General features: G+C 39.4%; 1 long non-coding RNA gene across 1 annotated transcript in view; it reads right to left on the reverse strand.

Moving 5' to 3' along the window:
- Nucleotides 1-55: 55 nt before the first annotated feature.
- The window catches only part of LOC111095210, a 42207-nt gene continuing 17065 nt past the window's right edge, over nucleotides 56-25197 (reverse strand). The window contains exons 2-3 of the long non-coding RNA XR_005357027.1: nucleotides 2647-2833; nucleotides 56-102 (exon numbers count right to left, since the gene is read on the reverse strand). This is a non-coding gene — a long non-coding RNA (uncharacterized LOC111095210). The remainder of the gene's footprint in view (nucleotides 103-2646; nucleotides 2834-25197) is intronic.

Consider the following 25197-nt stretch of genomic DNA (forward strand, 5'->3'; position numbering starts at 1 on the left):
AATCATGGGCTTTTGAGTTAGGGAAATTTGTTTTTTGAAAATGTTCTGGCACTTACTCACTTGTTCACTTTGGTCTGGAAAATTCAGAGCCTCTCTTCCTGTCTGTAAAAGTTATAACATGGGGGTTGTGGGGATTAAAGGGAATCTTTATAGAAGGAACTTAGTCCAACGTCAATAAACCAGTTATTATAAATTGTTGTTGCCAATCACTATTTTTTCTTTTAGTATCATTTATAGTAAAATATTGAAAATGTGTAGGTCTCTCCAAGGGTCTCCCCAAGCTTCCCCAGGAAGCACTCCTGACTCTGTTTTCTGAACCCACTCCTCAATTGTCTAATCTTTGAAAAAAAATTTTTTTTCTTTGAAAAATTTTTGATATGGATCCTGTTCTAGATTTCTGATCAGTTCCACAGACACGACACTTAGAATGTTCCTCTCTTTGCAAGATGGACTTGGCCACGACCAAGCATGAGTCTTCTGTGTTTTCATGCCTGTAGCTGTTTCTCCTGTCAGTGTCCAGACTCTGTTCCCTTGAACTTCACCTGAGTAAACCCCCAGAGATCCTAAATAATTATCCAGGATGAGGGGATGGGACAGTTTTAACAACAAATATAATGATTTATCATCCTACATTAAAATATTAAAACTTAAAGATTGAGCTAAGAAAATCCAACTGTGGGCAGCGTGGGTGGCTCAGCACTTTGAGCGCCTGCCTTCATCCCAGGGCATGACCCTGGAATCCTGGGATCGAGTCCCATATCGGGCTCCCTACATAGAGCCTGTCTCTCCCTCTGCCTGTGTCTCTGTCTCTCTGTCTCTCTCTCTCTCTCTCTCTCTGTGTCTATCATGAATAAATAAGTAAATAAATAAATAAAATCTTTAAAAAAGAAAAAAGAAAATCCAACTGTGACCTACTCACAAGAAATATACCCAAAACAAAATGATACAAATAGATTTAAAAATGAATAAATGGTTATCAGAAAAATATGAACAAGAAAAAATATATTAATATTAAATTCATATGAGACTGAATACATGAGTCAGAGGGTGCAGAAAAATGTGCAGTCTTCAATAAATATATAAAAAGAATATATATTTTATACACCAAATACATAAACCAAAGATGTACAAGAAGAAATGGGCAGAAACACAATTATTTTATGCAAGCCATTTATGGAATTACTAGACTTTGAAAAAAACAAGTAGATAAAATAGATACATTTCAAAGGATTTGCACTATACATAATTAACATATATTTAAAACAAGGAAAACAGAAGAAAAAACTTTCTAAAGATAAGCATAGAAAAAAATGAACAGATTATTAAAAATAGAAACAGTAAAGTAGATGCACAAATTCAAGAACTGATATTTTTAAATGCAATTCAAGAATATATGAGAAATAGAGTGAGAAAACAAAACTTAAAAGTAAAAAAGAAATGTTAAAATAAGAGCAGTGGAAAACTTTAACACATCAAAAAGTTTTATTCAAAAACAATGTCAGAAAATTTGGAAAACTGAATAGTTTCCAATAGTTAAATAGATATTTTATTGGCAAACTTGACCTGACCCTAAGATAATTACCTCTAAAGATATCCTATTGCATTAAAATTTTACCAGTGATAACTTTCAACTTTCATAAAGACAAGTAACTCCAAGTGATATGTTTTGTTTTTCCAGATATAAAAACAAAAGCTGAAAATCTAAAGATTCACTGTGCGAAGTTAGTGTAACACTAATATAAAACCGACAAAGATAGCCCAACAAAAGATCAATAAATACTATTATAATTTTGCAGTGACATATTATATATCTCAATGATACGATGAAAACCAAAAGACAAGCCAATACTATCTGGCTTATATGATGCAGTCATTTTACAGTTCATACAGATGAATATCAAGTAAAAAAAAAAAAGAAGAATATATTGAAATGAGAAAAGTGGGGCAGTTATATTAAGGATACATGTCCTACCAGCTATTAAAATATATTGAAAGCAACATCCGACAGAGGAGTATGGTTTGAGCTCAAGAACTGGTAGACAGATTGATAGGATCAAGCAATCAGCCCTGAAATAGTCTCTAGTATATATCCCAGCTTAATAAAGTAATCACAACAAAGAAAAAAATGCCAAAAGAACAGGTTATTCATCAAATGGTTGAGAAAATTGATTAACTCAAATTATAGCCTTGCTGGTGCAATAGCCCAAAGCAAAAACAACAATAAAAAGAAATGGATGAAAGAACCACACATAGACAAAAATATAAGTGAATAATTATCAGATCTCTGGGGAGGGAAAGGCATTCTACGCATAAGAGCAAACAGAAGTAATTGCAAAGGAAAAGCTAGATAGACTTTACTATAATACAATTAGAACTCCCCTACATCAAGAAACATCACTGGCAACAATAAACTCACTAATTGGGAAAAGCAGTTGAGCAACAAGGCAGAAGGGTAATAACTTCGAAACATAAAGTGCCCTTACAAATCGATAAGTAAAAGTTTGATACTCAGAAAGAAATGTGGGCAGAGGATCCACACAGAAAATTTAAAGAAATGCAAAATCCAACAAACATGCAAAAATATTCACATTCACAACTAATCAAACAAATACTAATTAAAGCAAATATAGGACATATTGTATTCACCTTCCAACATGGCAAAACATTTTTTTAAAGAAAATTTTCTGTGTGGCTGAAGCTCTATGAAAAGGCTTGTTAATGAAGTGCTGGCAAAGGTGTGAATTTGTGTCTGTCTGAGGAAAATGATAGGGTGATGCCTATCGTGGTAGTCAAATTGTTCACTTCCATTGGCCCAATAATTCTCCTGATGAATCTGTCGAAAGAAAATAATCGGAGACACAATTATAAATACAAGTACAATGCTTTATTGTCTGTTGATTAATGTTTATTGAATAATTATTTGTGACACTGAAAAATTGGGAAGAATGTATATTTTCATGAATAAGGGACTGGGGAAATTAAGTTACATTTTCCAGAAAAGACAGTATTTGACTATTTTTATTTCTGCTTTTTTAAGTAGGCTCCATACTCAATATGGGTCTTGAACTCAACTCTGAGATCAAGAGTTGCATTCTCTACCGACTGAGATAGCCAGGTGCCCCAAGCATTCACCCATTTTCTAAATGATCTTTGGTAAAACATTATAAGAAGGGGGAAATGCTCTTAATAAATTAATAAGAGAGAACAAAAAAGGAGGATTCCAGATTTTATGTGTGGTATCATCCAGTTTTGTTACATGCACATATAGCATGTTTAGGACCGTGTGCTTGTGGTCAGAGTCAGACTATCTAAATTTGAATCACCTGAATTTGAATTTACCATCTATTAGTTTATGACCATGAATAATTTATTCAACCTTTCTAAGCATCAATTTACCTATCTTTAAAATGGGAATAAAAATAAGACCCTTCTCTGCGTATTGCTATGTGTATTGGAAGAGTTACACAATATCCAGTGCCCAGCATAGTGCTTGACTCACTCCTGGCAAGTTTTATGTTCATATACATTTCCGAGTAACCATTTAAAAAAATAAATATGCATTAGGATTATAATTTTTTTACATTTTATTCATATTTTAAAAATTTACACACACTCCATCATTTCTGGACCCAAACATTACCTTGTGTAACGGGAAGCCTCCAGCCAACTGACATTTCTCATGTGCACTGTCCAGCTCAAAGGCATAACATGAAACCCAGGCTGCCGTCAAATTCAAACTCCATCCTTCTAAGGTTATTTTTTTTTTATATTTTATGTATTTATTCATGAGAGAGAGAAAGAGAGATGCAGAGACACAGGCAGAGGGAGAAGCAGGCCCCATGCAGGGAGCCTGACATGGGACTCGATCCCGGATATCCAGGATCAAGTCCCCTGGGCCGAAGGCGGCGCTAAACCACTGAGCCACCTGGGCTGCCTTCTAAGGTTATTTTGAAAAAGAGATCGGATATGTGTCCTTTTGTATTCTCTTACTTTATATCTCTTATCTCTTTAAGCAAGTGTTCTCCCTTTTCCTTGTCCAGAGCCCTCTTCCTAAGTATAAATGTAACAGGGTATTTTTGGCATAACTTCCAAGGGAATGTTAGAAGCTAAACCTGTAGTAGCCAGAGCAAACTCTGGTGGCATTCCAAATCACTTAAACAAAGGGATCAGTAAGTCTTGAGTTACCAAAGAAGATATTCATTAAAAATATAAGAAAACAAGGACTTCTAGAAGGTAGTATATTAACTGTGTTAAAAGAGGGAAAAGGTGCTACTATCTTTTTCATGTTGTCACTGAGAATATCCAGAGATCACATCTCTCTTTCTTTGTCAAATATACTGGACATCAATGACGGAACATTGTAGGGGTAGATATAGAATTGGTGGTAGGGGAACATATGGGTGAAGGGAAATCTCGTGTCCTCCAAAACTGAATCCCCAACAGAGAAGAGCCTTCAAATATGGTGAAGTCAAGTCTTTCTTTCTTTCTTTTCTCAAAACTGAGAAAAATCAATATGCCACCATCCAATTACTCCTCAGGGGCAAGAAACACCATCCAATTACTCCTCAGGGGCAAGAAACAACATGCATGTGCATGGTGGCACACAGATACACACAGAATAGAATGGTCCTGATATACCCTATCATTGCCAAACAGCAGAGATGCTTTCAAAGATGCCAGGAACAGTGCTGAAAGAACAAAAGAGCTAGCTTAGAGATCTCCCACCAGCCAAATTGGAATTTGAGTATGAAAATAAGTATAATAATCGTGGTTAATTGAAATATGTTGAGTTTGGGAAAGGCCATAATTTCATAATGACATTAAGAGAAAAGTTTAAATTTAGTACACTAAAGGTAATTAGGATGAGCAGAGAAGTTGGCTGTAAAGGGACCTGTTTAATTTCTTATTAATTTTAATGAGAGGAGGTTAACATAAATTGGTATTCTATTTCTTCTATTAATGGTTTGATTTTAAAACACAGACATAAAACTGATGTCTGAGTAAGTAGAAGAGGAAAAATATACGGAACTGAGTTAGCCAAATCACCCTGGGAAAATATACAGAACCAAGAGCAAGAGAGACTTAACTGGCACCAGTGCTCATACAAAATAACTCAGCAGAAAGGAAGCTCAAAACTTTGTTCCAAGATGATGAATAGGCCAAATGCCTTTAAAAAAAAAGAAAAAAGAAAAGAAAGAAAAGAAAAGAAAAGAAAAGAAAAGAAAAGAAAAGAAAAGAAAAGAAAAGAAAAGAAAAAAGAAAAGAAAAAAGAGTGCTCATTGCATAACCTTGCTCTCCTGCTCCTGGGAGATGAAACCATGACTTATAATGAGACACCAGTACAGCACCCATACATTTTAAGTAATGCCAATAGACCAAGTTATCACAATGACCTGGTCATCACAATGACGAAACAATGGGCTATGTCATGCAGGCCAAGAGAGACTTCAACATTTCATTGTTTTGCTCTACCAAAAACAAAAAATCCATGGGAAAAGCTTGGGACCTACATTTTTTTTCTTAACTGATGTAGGAAGAAAAGATTATCTTATAAAGGAAGCTTCAGCCTGATGTCCTGGCTTGGGTTTGAATAGCCTTGGGAGAAATAACCTGCATTTGGGCCATAACCAGGAATCTGACACTGTCTGTGTGGCTATCTGATTTGATATTCTCTCTGGTCTGGGTAAGAATACTATGCCCTTGGGAAGATTTGTAATTAAGTACTGCTGCAGTTTTAGGAAGTTTAGAAGGGATATTAAAATAATAAAGAGGAAAGGAAATAAGATGTTAACATTTTAGGAACAGGTTTAGGGATAAATGTTTTTTGTAACCATTATTATTTGTGTATGTTTTACTTATTGCTTGATGTGTTTGAAATGCTCAAAAGAATGTCAACTAAAACAGGGAATGAAAAAATGTTTTTTGGGACACCTGGGTGGCTTAGTGATTGAGCGTCTGCCTTTGGAGGGCCTGATCCCAACATCCAGGGATTGAGTCCTGCATCGGACTCCCTGAGAGGAGCCTGCTTCTCCCTCTGCGTATGTCTCTGCCTCTCTCTGTGTGTCTCTCATGAATAAATAAGTAAAAAAAAAAAAAAAAAAATTTTTAAAAGGATATTTTTTAAAGACACTTTTAGGATTTTTTGTGAATCTCTTAAAGTTAGTTTCCATTACCTTTGGGGGAGCAGAAGGCAGATCATAATGGGTTAAAGAGTAAATAGAATAGGGCCAGGACTTTAGTAAGTCAAGTGAGGCATTCTCCTTGGGAGCAAAATCTAAGGGGGTGCTAAAAAACGAACTAATCAAGATTAATAAAATATTAAGGCAGTATTTTTAAAATATCAAAATTAATTGCAAAAACTCTGTGAGGAGCAAAATATCAGCATGTTTTAAATACTGACAGGGTGGAGATTAAGAGATGTGGACAGTAGGTACATACAATGGGTTCTTTTTCTGAAGCCCTCTGTGCAAAGAACGAGGGAGGTTTTGAGAGAAGGGAACCCAACCCAAAGTCAATGGAGGTGAGTTGGCTTGCTTATTGATTTAAAGATGGGAGACACTTGAGTGTGTTTATATACTCAGGAGGGGGCCTGAGTCCTTTCCTTCCTCTTCCAGCAGCTTAATTACAAGGAGGTGGAGGAATTTTGGGCAGTCCAGATGGAGCTAGGGGACAAACGGATTCTTCCCAGGTGCATAGTGTTACAGTGGGAGGAGGAAGGGAAGGGCTATCATGGCAGAGCTGATGTCCTGCCTCAAATGACATGCAATTCTCGCTGTGTAATAGAGACACAGGGGGTCTTCAAAACATGCCTATACCTGGTTCTCTACCTCTGACCCCTAGAGCTTGACTTAATGGGTCATCCTCATGCCCCTCTCCAGCACGGGCTGGGTATCAAAAGTTTTTAAAGCTCCCAGGTAAAAGCTCCACTGCTCTCCATCTCCTGTGGGTACACTTTGTAATCTAGATCCACCTTGTGAGCTCCTCTCCTAACCTCTATGTGGCCATTGCCAGGAGAAGGGCAGAGGAGAGAGGAAAGAATCCTTTTTTCTGCCTTTGACTCAGGGTCATAGGTAGGCAAGATCATATGATTTTCACTTCAAGGGTTCTGTGCCTTAAACTTTTCCACCGTGAAACCCATCAGTTGTCTGATGAGTATATTAGTGGCAGGTCCTGCGTGGTCCTCAGTACTGGGTTCCCAGAGCTCCCGCACCTGAGAGTGCTCACTGTTATCATTCCTCTTTGAAATTCTGATAAGGGCTTTAGGTTGGAATAGCCCTGTGTCCCGGGCCACAAGTCTTTAGCTTTTATTTTCAAATTTCAAAAGTTAGCTTTGAAATAAAAGGTTTATTTCACCACACAAGCCTACGGTTTCTCCCAGGTGAAAGAAATTTAGGTTTAATCAACTTTTTTTGGAATTTTATTGCTGTCAGTCCACTCTTCTCTGAAAGTGCTTCAGGACTACAACAGCTGAATATTTGTCTTATTTTTATCTTTGAAGGAGTACAGTGGCTTTGTTCCACACTCTCTGAAATTAATAAATGGAATCAGTGGTAGCCGTTCTGAAGCTTCCTCTCTCTTTTTTTCAAACCAAATACAATTATTTGATCTAATAATCAAAGAAAGCTTAAAGTAAGAAGGAAGAGTAGAGGAGAAGAAGAAAAGGAAAAAGATGAAGTAAGGCTGCACAGCAGCCTCAGTGGAAGAGATGCGGAAACAGAGTGTGTCTCATACATAAAACAGCACAGAGGGGATCCCTGGGTGGTGCAGCGGTTTGACGCCTGCCTTTGGCCCAGGGCGCGATCCTGGAGACCCGGGATCGAATCCCACGTCGGGCTCCCGGTGCATGGAGCCTGCTTCTCCCTCTGCCTGTGTCTCTGCCTCTCTCTCTCTCACTGTGTGCCTATCATAAAAAAAAAAAAAAAAAAAAAACCAGCACAGAGCATCCAGTAGGTGCCTATTAATTACTGTTTGCAAAAATGTTAGTCTGCCCTCACTACTTAGTTAGTCTGTTAGTCTGCCCTCACTACTCTTTATCAAGGCCAAAGTCTGTTCTCTGCATGAGATGATCACAGTAGCACGAAGTAAGGAGAAGAGGGTAGGGAAGTTTCTTTCTCTGGAGTGTAAATAATGGCCAACCTGGGGTCTTGATGAAATCAAATTAGGGGTTGGCTGGTGAGAAGGTCTTGCCTCTTCCACCCAACTTAAGATTTGGTTACAGGTAGAGCAGCTGTCTCACATCTCATTGCTGGGGACCACCTCCCCTATTTCGGTTTGAGGACAAGGGACCAAAAAAGCAGCTCACTGCAGTTTCCCCAACTCCCTGGATGAATGTGCCCTTGCTCTGAGGGAGGGACCTGCCAAGGAGTCTCCCAAGCCCCACATTCTAGCCTAGGAAATATAGATGGGCATTTAGGTCTGCCTATGGCACTACCCAAGGACAGAGCAGGGCAAAAGCTGAACACATTCCTAGGAATTCACATGAGTGTTTTTGATCACTAAGGTCAGAGCACTTGCTTGAAAAAGAATTGAGCATTTCATCTGGATGAGCTGTACTGTAACTGGACACTTCTGCAATGACAGACAGCATTTGCTTTTGTCAAGAAGCTCTTGTAGCAGAACTCTGAAAATACAAGTATGCCCTTATTGTCTAATACTATAACAGACTGGAATTTCAAATCGCTGAGTTTTGAGATGGCCCAGTAAAAGCAGAGAAATCCATGGGTCCAGTTTGCTACAGAGCCACATATGTTTAAAAAAAAAAAAATGTGTGTGTGGGGCAGATTGTGCTTTCCTGCAATCACTTTTTTTCATTCACATAAGTTAACACATGGTGTTAAATTACTTTTAGGTGTACAATATAATGATTCAACAAGTCTTTTTTTTTTAAACAAAAGATTTTTATTTATCCATGAGAGATGCAAAGAGAAAGGCAGAAAAATCAGGCACCCTGCAGGGAGCCTGATACAGGATTAGATCCTGGGACCCCGGGATTACAACCTGAGTCAAAGGCAGACAGTCAACCACTGAGCCACCCAGGTGCCCCAGATTCAACAAGTCTATACCTTTCTCAGTGTTCATCGGGGTAAAAGTACTCTTAATCCCCTTTATCCATTTCAGCCATTCCCCATCCACCTCCTCTCTGGAGACCACTGTTTATTCTCTGTACTCAAGATTTTGGTTTTCTGTTTATCTCATTTTTCTTTGTTTCTTAAATTGCATGTATAAGTAAGATCATTTGGCATTTGTCTTTCTCTGACTGACTTATTTCACTTAGCATCATACCCTCCAGATCCATCCATGTTGTTGCAAATGACAAAATTTCTTCCTTTTTGTGGCTAAGTAATATTCCATTGTATGTGCATACCACAATTTCTTTGTTCATCTATGGGTAGACACTTGGGCTGCTTCCATTTCTCAACTCTTGTAAACAATGCTGCAGTAAACATAGGCGTAAAACATAGGGGTAAAATCACTTATCTTTGCAAATAATTGATTTTGTTTTCTTTGGGTAAATACCAAGCAGTGGAATTACTAGGCCATATGGTAACTCTATTTTTAATTTTTTCAGGAGCCGCCATACTGTTTTTCACAGGGGAGGCACTAATTTACATTCCCACCAGCAGTGCACGAGGGTTCCTTTTTCTCCACATCCTTGCTAACACTTATTTCTTGTGTTTTTTATTTTAGTTATTCTGACAGATGTAACATGCTATCGCATTGTGATTTTTAATTTTCACTTCCCCAATGATGAGGGATGTCAAGCATACAGATGGCCAATAGTTACTACCACTTTGAAGTCCCAGGAAACACCTTTGAAGGAGTGCTGGGATGGGCATGGGCTTTCGCATTGATTTCAAGAGGATGAGCCAAGAGTAATGGTGTCCTCCATACACCAGATGGAATGTGTCCTTCTATGAGTCTGTTACAAATCATAATGTATTCCACAGACTATTTGCCCTATCTGCGATGCTAACCCCTGGAAATGAGGCTATTCTATAAAAGCAGTGAGAGGAAATGGTTTTAAAACCACCCCATGCAAAAGGCATATGTAATGATGGTAATTTATCGTGTTACAGATCTGCATGTCAATTCATAGTGCATTTAGTACAGCAACAGAGAAAAAAATCAAGTACATATTGAGGAAATCATGGGTGATAATTACAATCAAAGAACATAACCCTATTTACTTTTTAAAAATCTGTTTTTTAGAAGTAATTTGTAAAGAGGAATCCACCATATTTCTATTTCAGGCTTCAAGAGAAACGGATTCATTGAAATGACATTCTTTCCCTTTGGAGATTTCACACTAAAGGAATTTAAAATTAACTTTGGCCTCCTTATCTCAATGGGCTTTGCACAGGCTGCTCCCCCTGTATGAAATGCTCAGCTCCTGGGTCATTTGGTCCATTCCCCAGGCCTCAGCTTATGTTATGGGCTGGGTTGTGTGTCTCCAAAGTTAATATGTTGAAGTCTTAACCCGCAGTATTTTGGAACGTGATTGTATTTGGAGATGGGGGTCTTTAAGGAGCTAATGAAGGTCAAATGAGGTCGAGTGAGTGGGTCCTAGTCTGACCGCACTGGTATCCTTATAAGAAAAGATTAGGACAGGGACACACAGGAAGAGACCATGTGAAGACACAGAGAGGACAGCCATCTACAAGCCAAGGAGAAAGGCCTCAGAAGGAATCAGCCCTGCCGACACCTTGATTTGGGACTTACCTCCAGAACTGTGTGAGGAAGTAAATTTCCGTGGCACCCAGTCTCAGCCCCCACAAACTAGTACAGTTTACCTATCACTTATTTTACAAAGGCCTTCCATCTAAATTAGGTCAGCCTATACACCTCCTTGGGCCACTCTGCATTATTCCTTCACAATTCTTACTGCAATTTATAATCACTGTAATTCATAGAATTTAAGATGCCATTGACTGTAAAATGCACCATTATTGTATGGACCTATAGGAACGTTTAAAAAAGCTCAAAGTTAGCTCCTGGGAGAAGGAGGTAGAAAAATCTCTCCTGACAATTATAATACAGGCTTGTGGTCTGAAGTCCGACTACAAGTGAGGTCCAGAAAACCTCAAGCACAGGATGTAGTTTAAAGGGGAGGGGAGCAGGGTGGGTTCCATGTTGGGAGTAGCTCCAGGTAAAAGAAACAAGTGCAAATGCTTTCTGGAAGAATTTGACTTCCAGGTCATCTCAAAAGTAAGACTGGTTCTAGCAGTCTTGATATTGGATATGCTGAGATGTTTAAGTAGATAGTTGCATCTTGAAATAAATGACATATGCTATAATTTATTTGCACAAATAGTTGCTTAATGTCTAAGATTCACAGATAGTATTGGTATCCCTTTGCCCACACTTTTATCTCCTTTTCCTGGTAGAGTGCTGGTATATAGTGGGCACTCAATAAATGGGAGTGGAATCAGTGAGTGAGTAAAGCAAATTCTTCTTGAGCTTCATCCATTGAAGTTTTGCTTTTTTATTTTTTTGAGCCCCCGACACGAGGCTTGAACTCAAGACCCTGAGATCAAAACCTTACCTGAAAAAATTCTAATCCTTTTTACTATTTACTTATTCGTGTTGAATAAACTTTTAATGCAGTGGCAAGAATATAAGACCTGGAATTCTGGAAACTTAGATGTTGGTCTTAGCACCTTTATTGATTAGCCCGAAGATTCTGGGTAAAGGCTTTAAGTTTTCTGGTTCACTATTTACCTCTCTTGCAGAATGATAAGGTTGTGTTCTATCATTTCCAGGGGCCCTTCCAATTCTAATAGATTGTGCTTCAAGTGTGTCATAAAAATGTCAAGGAATTGGGGATTCATGGTCATTATTGTGACCAACTGATAATCAGATAGGCAGTTCACACAGGGCTGAGAACTTGTTCATACAGGAAATCCTCATACAAAACTCTCTCTTCATTGCTACTAACACCAAGGTGATACTTTGATTGTTTCAGATATTTTCACACAGTGATGTAAATAGCAGTGGACTGACGATAAAGGGTAGGAAACTGAGCCTGAGGAAAATAAAACACTATTGGAAGAGTCAGGTGTTTGTCATGGATAGGAGAAAGCCCAAGGCTTTGAATCAAGGCAGAGACAAACGACTGAGATCAAGGCAAATTGTATGTAAGAAGTAAGGTAGATTTATAAGAAATAGGACAGTTCAAATCCTGAAGCTCTGAGCCATGCCAAGGACAATTTATGGGCAATCAGGAACCAGAGGATTCTTTTTTCTTTTTCTTTCTTCTTTTTTTTTTTTTTTTAGGAACCAGAGGATTCTTAAAAGCTGAAGACACAGAGCAAAGCGAAGAATACAAGGGAGAGTCCATATATTAGGAGTAGCATGCCCATCGCTGCCCTGGTTCAGGAAAACTTTTGGTCCATTCTGTCAGTCTCATTGGTTTCCCCTCTGCTCATGAAAGCTCAAGATTCTGTTCAGGTGCTAACAAGCGTCTATTGCGTTGTCCATAGGCAACAGGTAAGACAAGGCAAAGGACCCTGGTCTAACCTCTTGGCCCTGCATGGTTAATGGCTAGAAGACCACTGGCTGCATTGAATGACCCTGCTCAGCAGCAACCAGGCCTCGCTGGCTCCCACTCTGTTTCCATCTTCTCTTACAAAGGAAGTTCCTCCTGGCATGCTTTGAGGACTAACTATAGTCACTCCTACTGATGAAGACACCCCAGGCTTTCGGCTGGCACTGGCCTCATTCTATGTATGACCCATTCTTCAGCAGCTATGCATGCTCAGAGAGTTTATTCTCAGTCTTCCTTCTGGCCAGGCAATGGCTTCCAGTCTTCCTCTCTATAAGGTGGAATGCAAATTTGGAATGCTGAATTTGTCCCAGGCCCTCCGTTGTTGACCTGAGATTATGCCATGGAGATGGGTTTGTTTTCTCCTCTAGGAAGGAATTTCTTTCAAGGACTAAGAATCCATGGAGGGGCCTTCGAGACTCTCTCGGTCTGCTGAGAATCCTGCAGTTCTGCATCCGTGCCTGCCCATCCTCTCTCAGGGTTTTGAACCAGGCCTCTGTAGCCCTCCTAATTTTTAACAGATCCACCCTGTGAAATATAGGTAGCTATGATATGCAAGCTATTAAACTTCCTGGGAAAGATGTCTCTCTAAACATAACTGGGTGAGGGTCGGGGAGGGGCAGCAGGAGCATTCCTGGGAAGCCAGGGAATGGAACAAAGCTCAGCCACCACCTGTTTCCTGTGCCACACTTTGGAGGCAACAGGCAGGATGAGGCAGGTGGTGGTGGCTGGAGAGCTGATCCATGCAGAGGAAAGCTTTGCCTGGTTGTGTGGCCAGATCCCACTGAAGACAGAGCAAGGATTAGGAAAGTCAAGTTTCTTGAGGCTAAGAAAGGATCCCTATTGATGGGAAGTGAGACTTGCAGCCAATAATGAGGTTCATCTGGCCAGACTCTGGGGGCTGGACAAAGACATAAGTGCAGGATGAGATCTAGTTCCTACTTTCTGGAAGGAATTAGCTTCCTGCATGAAAAGAAATGTGCTTAGTGTGGGGGCAGTGTACAAAGTTTATCAGGGGGAGAATGTAATGAAGATAATTTTAAAAAATTATCAATTTTTTAACAACAAACAATTGCGTGATTTAGTCTCCCTAATATACTAAGCAACAATACGGATATAATCCCAGGGAAGACAAGGAGGAGAATGCTACCTCTGCATGAGGAGGGCAGGTTTATAAGCAAGCCCCAGAGAAGAGGAAGAAGGGAAAAGCCTCTTTGTTTCCCCTGGAGGGCTATGGGAGCAGAAGAGGATGGAGGGAGGGGAAGCCAGAAGTCAGACCTACATGTGCTGACAACCTTGCTTTGGGTTGACAATTATGTAGTATCTTATGAAACCCATGGCCAGGCAGCCATCCCTCCTGCCTTCATTCACATTCAACCCTTGTTTTTTCTTCTGCATATTTAATTTAATTTGTTTTTGAAATTTTACTGTGTGTGTTTTGTAATCCATTGCAAATCTCTATGGAATGAATATGCATTAATTATGGAAATACATAAAAATGGAGAAAGAAAAAAACAGTCCTAGGCTCAGTCCAGATAACTGTAAGGTTTTCAGCTTTAGGAACAAACTGAGGGCCTTGAGGAGTTTATTTTGGGAATTTAGGAAGTACAGTAGAATCCTAGATTTCTATTTTTTCCCCTGAGAAATCGTGTGGCCTATGCACATGCACAAGTATATATATGCACATGTGTGTGTGCATATGTTAGGGGAATACAGGCATGGAATTGGTGCTAAGAGTGGTGAACATCACACTTGCCTGTAAAAGACAATTATGTAGTTCTTATATGTTTTCAAGGAATTGGAACATATCAGGCACACACACACACACACACACACACACATGCCATATGTCAGTTTTTGGAGACTTAGAACATGATCAAATTCACTTAACACTAAAATATGCTGAATGTAATTTTAACCTTTCTTTGATAATTTAAAAGCTATTTTAGGTTACTCATGTGACTCTGGGTTATTACTATGAACATAAATTATTATCATGCAATTCTTCACAATCTAGGTTCACATTTTTCTGGTTATTTTATCATGAATGAATTGGAGCCCTCTATAGTACTTTAATTATTATGAAGAACTAGTAATGAATGTGTAAGTCATTGTAGGGTGTGATTGGGTCAACTTACAGAAAAAAATAAAACTTGTCTTAAAGTAGAAATGCATATGAAAACTTTGCTAGTTATACCTTTTGGGTGATTGATTTCCCATATCAAATATCCAAGAATTCCAAGGAGAAAGTTCATATTTACTTCAGGAGATAAGAGAACATTTTAGTGAGAAGGTTGCATTTGAGCTTGGCTTTGAGGTGTTAATCAATTAATTAATTGAGACGAGAGAGCATTCCAAGTGGAAGTAAAAGGAACACAGGCACAGAGGTGGTTTAGATTGAATCCCCCACAACTCAAAGCTATGGTCTGTAGAGCAGAGGCATTGACATCACCTAGCCCTCACTCCAACCCTACTGAATCAGAATCTACATTTGGAGCAAGATCCCCCAAGTGATTCATAAGCATATTAAGTTTTGAGATATCCTAGCATAGGATGTTATACCTTATTTGTAAATAAGGCTGAAAATGGTGTCCAGTTATGTAGGCCCTGATACCATGACAAGGAATTTAGTCTTTATTTGCTAGGTCATGTCAATCATTGACAACTTTGTAAGCAGACACAAAGATAGCAGACACATGTATAGGCTGAATAATCAGGTGGAATTGATGATGGTCTTACTTTGGAGCCAACATCTTAGAAATCCCCTGATGTCCCAGGTTCCTCCAACCTGAGGTCTTGGAGAGGAAGAGTGGTGGTAGGTAGGTAGGCAGGGCATCACTAGGGGACTGAATCAATGGCTATTTACCAACAGCTGATGTGCAAGTAATACTTTAGGAACTTTTCTCTGACTTCTGTGCTTTGGATGAATATTAATGAGATGACATAGAACACAGGTAAGAATAATTAACAGCCTCTGTGACAGTATAAGTAAGAGACTTGACTCTATTTTGGGAGACTACAGAGAGAATGGGAATGAGGACAGAGACAGCTGAGAAGTTATAGAGGTAAACCAACAGAACCTCATTTATCCAACAAAGTTTGAATTTTTACCCCCTATGATGTACCAGGCATTTTGTTAGACCTTAGGGCATCAAGAGAAAGTATGTTTTTTTATAAAGTAATTCCAAGCTTGAGATAGACACAGGCATATGGCAGTTTCAAGGGTGGCCAAGTTGATGTTAAGCCCAGGAATGTTGTAGAAGTAAAAGATCCCCATCTGAGTAAGCCCGTGGAGGCAGAGGAGTGGAGGGTTGGAAGAGCATGACCAACTCGAAAAAAAAGTTTCACATCACTGGACATAAGGTTTCTAAAGGGGACTAACAGGAGACAGAGCTGGCAGGACAGGCTGGAGCAACGTCCAAAGATCCAAAGGAAAATGCCAAAGGATTCTAAACAGGAGAACAGTAGGGGCAGAATTGGATTTTCAATAAATAACTTTGCCAACAATGAAGGTGATGAATCAAAGCAAAGCAACACAAGTGAACCTGGAAAGAAATTTGAGAAAGGAACAGTTGACTGTGTAGAAACCAGGAAAAAACCCAACTGGCAAAGAGCTGGGTGGGGGGAACAGCCCATTGTTTTGTCAATGAAAAGGTTATTGGTATGCTTTGAGAATATCCTTTGGATTCAGCAGAGAGCAGGTACATAATAAACAGCTGAGGTGTGTTAAGGAGGAGAGGGAAGAGAGCACCTGTAAGCAGTATTTGCAAGTAACAGAATATGAAGTCCTGTAAAGAGAAAACAGATCAAAGGTGTAGGTTTGATTTTATCTCCAGATTCTCTCCTGTGGAAACAGAGGATATGGCCTTACATTTTTTTCCAGGATAGTGCTATGCATATATCTGATATTTGCCGAATGAGTGACAATTTGCATAAATGGATGAATAAAACATTTGAGTCATTTTGCTTGACCTTGGAGTCTCTTCACCCTTCAATTCAACCTTTCAGTTCAACCCTTTTTCATTCAGGCTTTTGAGTTATGGTGATGAATGGAGCTTGGTCAATTTGACCAAGGTTCAGTTCTTTTCTTCTCTTGTCATTATGGTCTGATAATGCTAAAAATGAGTAGGTGTGTTATTCGCTCCCCCCCCCCCCCCCACTTAATTAGTTCAATTGGGCTTCAACTTTAAAAGCATCTGAAAGGCCTCTTTACTTCTGAATGCATATAAAGGGAGAATGAGGGCATGTTGGCATTAAGTGGCAGAGTCCTGAAAGTCTGTGTGTAAATACAGTCAATACATGTTTTTTTTTTTTTTTAAAAAAAGGAAGAAAACCAACATTTATTGAGTGTGTGCCAAGTGTTGGTTACTGGGCTAGTGACCTTCATTTCATCTCCACGACAGATCCATGAGGTCATTTTCACTCTCCTGCAAACACATAAGAATGGGGCTGGCACTGGTTATTTGCTCCACATTCCTGGGGCCTGAGTCATAGGATTCCAACTCAGGGCTGCCTGACTCTAAGGGCTATGACTTTGCTCTGTCACCATGAGGAAGTAACATTCAGGAATTCTTTTTGTTATGATAGGAACTAAAATTTCCTATAAAAGGAAGAGAAAAAGGAGAAATGAAAAAGAAGAAATGCAGGACGATAGGACTGTGAGAGTCTCTGGCCATTGAGCTGATTTTGGATTTGCCATGCTGTAGGGGGCTACCTTAGCATCTTCAGAAGACACTACAGACATAAGTGAAGCTAAAAGCCAAAAAAAAAAAAAAAAAAAAAAAAAGGCCTCATCAAACAGGAGTTGGGTACTGTTATAGAATAAGGACATTTTTGTAAGATAACAATGGGAGATTTTGCTCAATGATTGGATTTGGAAAAAACACAAACTGTAGGCTAGTGATTTATCATTACCAGTTCAGGGCTAGTCATATGACTGTGAGCTCAGGGATCTGTATCTTCAGGAGCCTGTTGGCTTCCTCTGAGCTCCCATTCTGCCCTGGGTGATAACAGCCAATGGTGGCCACTTATTGAGTGCTTAAATGGCCAGGTCCATGCTTACTGCTTCACATTCAGACGATTCCCATTTGTTCCTTATGACTGTCATATGAGGTAGGTAGTTCTATTTACACTTGGACAGGTGGACATTGGAGCTTGGAGAAATGAGAAAATTTGCTTAAGGGCACATTGTCAGTACAAAACCATGGTTTATACTCAGCCCTGTGTTAATCATAAGGCTGAATTCCGAGGACCTCTATGCCCTACTGCTTTTTATAGATCTAGTTTATTCTGTTTATTTATTTCAACAACTTTTTCACTGGACTGTGAGCCACCTGAAGGCAGAACTGAATCTTATCTCTAGATACCTGAAGTCTAGGATGGTGCCTGACTCATAGTAGACATTCGAGAGACATCAGAAGGAATGAATGGATGTATTTCATCAAGCAAAGGAGAGCTATTTTTAATATTTCATGTCTATCTTGGTCTTTTATAGATATAAACATAAATATTTCTAAATATTTGATGTGGGAACATCATAATATACATACTATTTTGTAACCTACCTTTTTAACTGGTAGTTCTAGTGAGCTTCTATGTTACTAAATATTCCTCCAAAAAATATTTTGACATTAAAAAGATGTGTTCCACATTTCCCTCTTTTCCCACCAGAAAAATAAGTTGCTTATTGGGAAAATATCAAAATGCATTATCACAAGATTCTCTCATGGGCCATAAAAGCTTCTGGAACTCTATTCAAAAATTAATTTCACACACACAAATAATTAGCCATCTTAAAGGAAGGATGAAAGATATTAAGGGCAAAGATTGGTAAGATTATTTCCAAGTTTAAATAACTCATCCCAGAGTCACAGCATTTCATGAAATGTGCAGAAAGTCCCAAAACAGCACAAAGGGAAACTCTCAAGCTCTTCCTAAATTACACTGGTGCTCCAGATTTTTATGTTTTAAAAGGAAAACGTAGGTTACCACAAAGACACTGTGTATTTAGACATGAACATATCTGGTTGGTGTTCACTACAAATTGATTGTTGATTGGATCTGGTAGGTTAATCTCTTTTACCCTTGTTTTCAACAGCTCAACATTTTTCCATCAAGGCTTAGAGAGGGACCACGAATGCAATGTAGAGATTTGGAGCCTTAGAACTTGATCTCTGGAGTATGTGGACTGCATTTGGAGAATCCACACAGACTCTTGTGGATCCTGCCTAGATCTGGGCGCTTTGCTTCTACTGTTCTGAACCAGCCTAAAGCCTCGCTACCAACGTTAGAGATTTGACTTGTGTAAAACCATAGTGAGACAGACAGTCCCTGCTGAGAGGGACAATGCTTTTTCCTATTTGCTCTCTGTGGGTTCTGCCCATCCTTCCTCCTCTAGAAGAATTGGGTCTTCCCATCCTTAGCAACCAAGCTTGTTCTCATGCTTCCATGCAAGAGCATATGGCAGTTACACCTCCACGGGAGCTTTGGCACGTTTCGGTTCAGTTGTCAGAGTTCTGAGGTGAGGTGTGAGAAGAACATGTCTCTAGCTGACAGTACGGCAAGTTCAAAAACACATATCATGGTGGCTAGACCTAAGTCCATGGGACTGCCACAGACTCCTGTGTAAGCCTTAGGTCCTGGAGTCACAGAGATTCTACAACGTGCATACATAATCTTGCTTCATCTCACATTACTTACCTGTAAAACAAAGATAAAAAATATACTGTATAGAATAGTTATGAGAATTACATGAGAAAATAAATACATGTAAAGCAAAGAACATAATGCCAGTCAATGTAATTAAAGTCTTATCGTACACTTAACAAATACATAAGTATTGAGCACTGACTTCGGGCTATGCACTGAGATTCTAATGGTGAGATGCAGACATGATTCTTTTTTTTCAATATTATATTCTACTAAAGTATTACTAAATTTTTGTGTTACTGTTACTATGTGATATATTAATTATCTATTACTATATAACAAATTATCCCCAAATAAGGAGACTTAATACAGCAAACTTTTATTTTCCTGGTTTCTTTGGGCTAGGAATTTAGTTTAGCTAGGAGATTCCAGCTCAGGGCCACTCAAGATGTTGGCTGCAGATGCAGTCATCTGCCAGCTTGACTGGGGCTGGAGGATTCACTTCCAAGATGGCACAATCATGTGGCTATTGGTGGAAAGACTTTGTTCCTCACATATGGACCTCTCCATAGGGTTGTCTGAATGTCTATACAACATGGCAGCTGGCTTCCCACAAAGTAAGAGTTCTAAAAAAGAGGAATGATGAAGCTGAGATATATTCTATGTTATTTTTAGATGCCACTTCCCCTATATTATATCTGTTAGATGTGAGTCAAGAAGTCCAGCCACATTCAAAAGGATATAAGAAATTAGCCCCACCTTTTGGAGGGCAGAATTTCAACTTGTGGGTGTATTTTAAAGCCACCACATAAAGTACAGGGGAGAGATCAGAGCAGGTGGGGATATTGGCGGAGGAGCCAGGCACAGAAGCATCATGGAGGGCTTGCTGAAGAGTAGGAGAGTCCCAGCTGGAGGCAGTGGGGACTATCCTGCTACTTTTGTTTATTTGTGTTTTAAAGATTTTATTTATTTATTCATGACAGAGAGAGAGAGAGAGAAAGAGAGAGAGAGAGAGAGGCAGGCACAGGCAGAGGGAGAAGCAGGCTCCACACAAAGAACCTGATATGGGACTTGATCCTGGAACTCTGGGATCACACCCTGAGCTGAAGGCAGATGTTCAACCACTGGACCATCCAGGCTTCCCATATCCTGCTACTTTTGTAGAAAATAATACATGAGCATCAACTCTGGAAACAGGACACAGTGAGATCATGGAGCAGCCTTATTTGAATACTCTCTGCTGTTGAAGGTCCAAAAAAAAGGACCCATTTTCTAGAATGTTCTTGGTTCCCCATCCATATCTGTGTCTTTTAAGTTCTGTTTTACAGCCTTGTCTTTTCTGAAGTACAGGTAACTGAACTCAAGATTCTTTTCCTTTTTAGTCTGTAAAGAAACTTCTTTCAGTTCAAAAACTTAATATTCATAACGACGGAAGTAGTCACAGAATTTCTGATTTTTCTTGAGCACCTCAGGTGCTCAAGTTCTTTCTCTTAGGCCACAATCCTCTCTCAGAGCTGATGAGCATATGCTCAGTTCAATAAAAGAAATGGAACCCACTTTGGCTTGCCTTGTTTATTTCTTCTAGGGGAACCCTGTGTATCTAAAAGGGCCTGGGGTCCTTTAACAGAAAATCTCCCCCACATCATGCAAAACAAAACAAAACAAAACAAAACAAAAACACCAGCAGTCACTTAAGCTTGATGGATGTCAGTAATTCATTGGTGTGTTCGTCTTTATGCATGTTTAGTCATACTAACTACCACACTGGGTGAGTAGATACCTCAGATCTGTTGCTTTATTGACAAAGCAAATAAAACTCATCCATTTGTCGTGTAACTGTGTTGTAAGAACAACTGAGAAACTGGGCAAGATTTCTACTGGCAAAGCATTTTAGAAGCCAAAGTGGGCCCTTCGTGGGTTTTCACATAATGTTCATCCCTGTAGACTATTCACCCTATTGCTAAGGATCAATACCCTCAAGGAAAAAAAGCATAAAATGCTGCCCGCTTGTTTCTTCTGTTCCCTTGTGGCTCCATAAGGTGGGTGTTTTACTTGACCTCATTTCCACTGACAAAGTAAGGAAGAAAATTTGTATCTAATTTAGTAGCTCAATGTTTTTCCCTACTCAGAACTTTTCAATGAGGTTCCGTTGCTCTTAGAAGAAAATTCTTCACTTTGGCTACTAAGGCTCTACATGGCCACTCCTGTCTTGCCCTCCAGCTATATTGTCTACCATCCTTCCCTCTGCTCTTAGTCCCTCATAGTCCCCATCATCTTTCCTGCCACAGGACTTTTGCACATGCTGTTTACGCTATTCCCTCTGCCTGCAGTAATCTTCGAACCTCAGCTTCAGACACATCAGGGACATCTTCCCAACCTTTCTGACTAGGTCAAATCCCTCTATTACAGGCTCTCCAAGTGCCATGTAACTCTCTTGTTTCTAGTTCCTCTGTTCATTGCTATCTAACATTTTTTTCTTTTCTCTTTCTTTCTTTTCTTTTTTTTTTTTTTTGTTTTTTTTTTTTTTTGTTTTGTTTTACAGCTCATTCCTATTCCTCTTCCTTGGTAGATGGAGATTAAAGACTGTATCTGTTTTTTAATCAGCTCAGCACCAAGGTACTTAGTACCATGTCTGGAACATCATAGGTCCTTAAACAATATTAAGTCAATGTGTGAATGCACCAGGGTTTGCCCTAGACCACTGCCATTTTCTAGCTGTGTGACCTTGGGCACATGACTTAAATTTTCTAGCTTAAATTTTGTTCTCTTCAAATGGAGTTGATAATGTCCATTGACCTCATGAGACTGTCATGAAGATTAAATGAAGTAATTAATGTAAAAATGCTTAACACAGTGCCAGGCATGTAGCAGAAAATAAGTGGTGGATATTTGTATTCCTCTTCAACCATCATATGTCCCCTCAAAACAAAACAAAACAAAAGTGGATTTTTTTAATCTTTGAAAGTCAATATGGAATATGGTATAGGTAAAATGTGAATATGGCATCTGCCAATCTCTGTCCTTGGAGAATATTCCAGCAGGCTCCTAGGTAGTGTGTTAAATTAGATGCCTGCCCTTCAGGCTCGAGGTTCTTATATAAACAAGCACCTCTTCACTCTAAGTTTGGATCTTGGGTATGTGCATTGGGTATGCTGAGTTTTGTGTCTGCCACCCCCACCCCCCACCCCACCAGGGGACACCTCTTGATCTTCTGGCTCTGGAAGCCAGGGGAGCTTGTGTTCCTGATCCCGGGAGAATGCAATAATCTGTGTCACCCAAAAAGGAGTTGACACATCCCAATTTTTGCAACTCCTGCCACTAGACACCTCCATATCACTTTGCTCCTGTGGCCAGTGGGGCTTATGATGGCAGGTCCCACAGGACTCTAACCAACTGAGAAAGAATTTTTAAACAGCTGTCACCCCCAGGGCATAGCAAGAGACCCAGGAGCTCAGATTTCTATGAGGGAGGCCTATTAAGCTAATCATCATGACTGTGTCCTGAGGGGCAGGCCTCCAATTATGCATTTTGGGGCTGACTGTAATCCTTTCCAGAGACCTGAAAGGCAGGTGCTTTCTTCATGCTCACTCTCTGCCACATTCCAGAGTGCTAATATCTCCTGGAGGGAGCTTTACCCACGTCTGGGTGTGGTGCCCTGCTCTTTACACTGGCGCCCCAGTTTTTATGGTCACTGCCCAGGGAACACCTCCAGATCGCTGGCAGCCAGTAAGGACTTATGATGGCAGTAACAGGACTGTATGTATTTGCATACATTTATTATAGATTTAATTTATTTGAGACAGAAAGTGAGAGTGAACGAGCACGTGCAAGGTGGGGGGCAGAGGAGGAGGATCTTTCAAGCCTACTGCACGCTCAGCGTAGAGCCTGAGGGGGGGCGGATCTCATGACCCTGAGATGATGACCTGAGTCAAAACCAAGAATCCAACATTTAATCGACTCAGCCACCCAGGTGTCCCTATATTTGCATACTTTTAAAAGCTGCTGCCTGAGGGTCTGGCTTCTAGTCAGCCTGAATCTAGGTGCTGACATTCTCTCCTTTGGGACATTAACGTCTTGGCATATCTTTAACTACTGGGAACTATTAAAATATAACAGGCTGCTTGGACAAGCAACGGGGTCTGAGAGACAACCAAAAGCTGGTACAGGGTTGAACAGCAAGGTTCACTTCCTACACTAAGCCACTCCTACAGGACTGGGAGATATGGTTGCATAGAAATAAACAGAAAAGGAAGCAAAACGAAGAAACAGTGGAATATGTTCCAAATGAAAGAACATGATGAAACCTCAGGGGGAAAAGAAACCTTAATAAAATGGAGATAAGCAACTTACCAGATAAAAAATTCAAAGTTATGGCCATAAAGATGCTCAGTGAACTAGGGAGAAGAATAAATGAACACAAGGAGAACTTCAACAAAGACACAGAAAATATAATGACCATTGTTGAAATGTCCATACTACCCAAAGCAATATACAGATTCAGTGCAATCCCTATCAAAATTCCAATGGCATTTTTCACAGAAATAAAGCAAACAATCCTATAATTTATATGAAACCACAAAAGATGCCAAACAGGCAAAGCGATCTTGGGAAAGATGAACAAAGCTGGAGGCCTCATATTCCCTGATTTCAAATTATACTACCAAGCCATAGTAATTAAAACGGGTAGGGTACTGGCATAAAGACAGAAACATAGACCAATAGAACAGAATAGAGAGCTCAGACATAAACCCATGTATACATGGCCAACTAATTTCCACAAAAAGAGCCAAGAATATACCATAAGGAAAGGACAGTGTCTTCAATAAATAGTGTTGGAAAAGCCACATGTAAAAGAATGAAACTGGATGGCTATCTTATACCTTACACAAAATTAACTCAAAATGGATTAAAGATCTGAATGTAACATCAAAAACTATAAAATTTCTTGAAGAAAACATAGGTGGTACGCTCTTTGACATAGGTCTTGAAGATGATGGTTTTATCTGACACCAAAAGCAAAAGAAACAAAATAAAAATAAACAAGACTAAGAAGCTTCTGCACAACAAAGGAAATTATCAACAAAATGAAAAGGCAACCTACTGAATGGGAGAAAATATTTGTAAATCATGTATCTGAGAAGGGGCTAATATCCAAACTATTAAACTCATACAACTCAATAACAATACAAAAAACAATCTGATTTAAAAATGGGTAGAAGGTCTGAATAGGCATTTTTCCAAGGAAAACATACAGATGGCCCATAGGTATGTGAAAAGATGCTCAACCTCACTCATCATCAGAAAAATGCAAATCAAAACCACAATGAGATATCATCTCACACCTGTTAGAATGACTAGTATCAAAAAGACAAGAAACAACATGTGTTGGCAAGGAATGTGTTGGATGTGGAGAAAAGGGAACCCTTGTGCACTGTTGGTGGGAATTCAAATTGTTTAGCCACTATGGAAAACAGTGTGGAGGTTCCTCAAAACATTAGAAGTAGAAACCTATGATCCAGCAACCCCACTTCTGTGTATATTTATCCAAAGAAAATGAAAACACTAACTTGAAAATATACATGCACCTCTATGTTATTGCAGCATTAATTACGTCAGCCGTAATATGGACACAACCTAAGTGTCTACTTATAAATGAATGGATAAAGACCATATGGTTCATACACATGATGGAATATTATTCAGCCATAAAAAGGATGAAATCTTGCCATATTCAACAACATGGATGGACTTCAAGGGCATTATGCTAACTGAACTAAGACAGAGAAAGAAAAGTAGTGTATTATTTCTCTTAAATGTAGAATCTAAACAGAACAAAACAAAACCTCAAGCTCATAGATACAGAGAACAGATTGCTGATTGCCAGAGTCAGGACAGAAATGAGTGAACTTTTTTTTAGGTCTTGACAAATTGAATAATAATAATAAAAGATCAAAAGGGCTTCCATTAATTCTCACAGACTCCCATCAGCACTGTGTCTGGCAGGTCAA

Source organism: Canis lupus, chromosome 3 (genome assembly GCF_011100685.1).
Source record: "Canis lupus familiaris isolate Mischka breed German Shepherd chromosome 3, alternate assembly UU_Cfam_GSD_1.0, whole genome shotgun sequence".
In the NCBI taxonomy this organism is placed as follows: domain Eukaryota; kingdom Metazoa; phylum Chordata; class Mammalia; order Carnivora; family Canidae; genus Canis; species Canis lupus.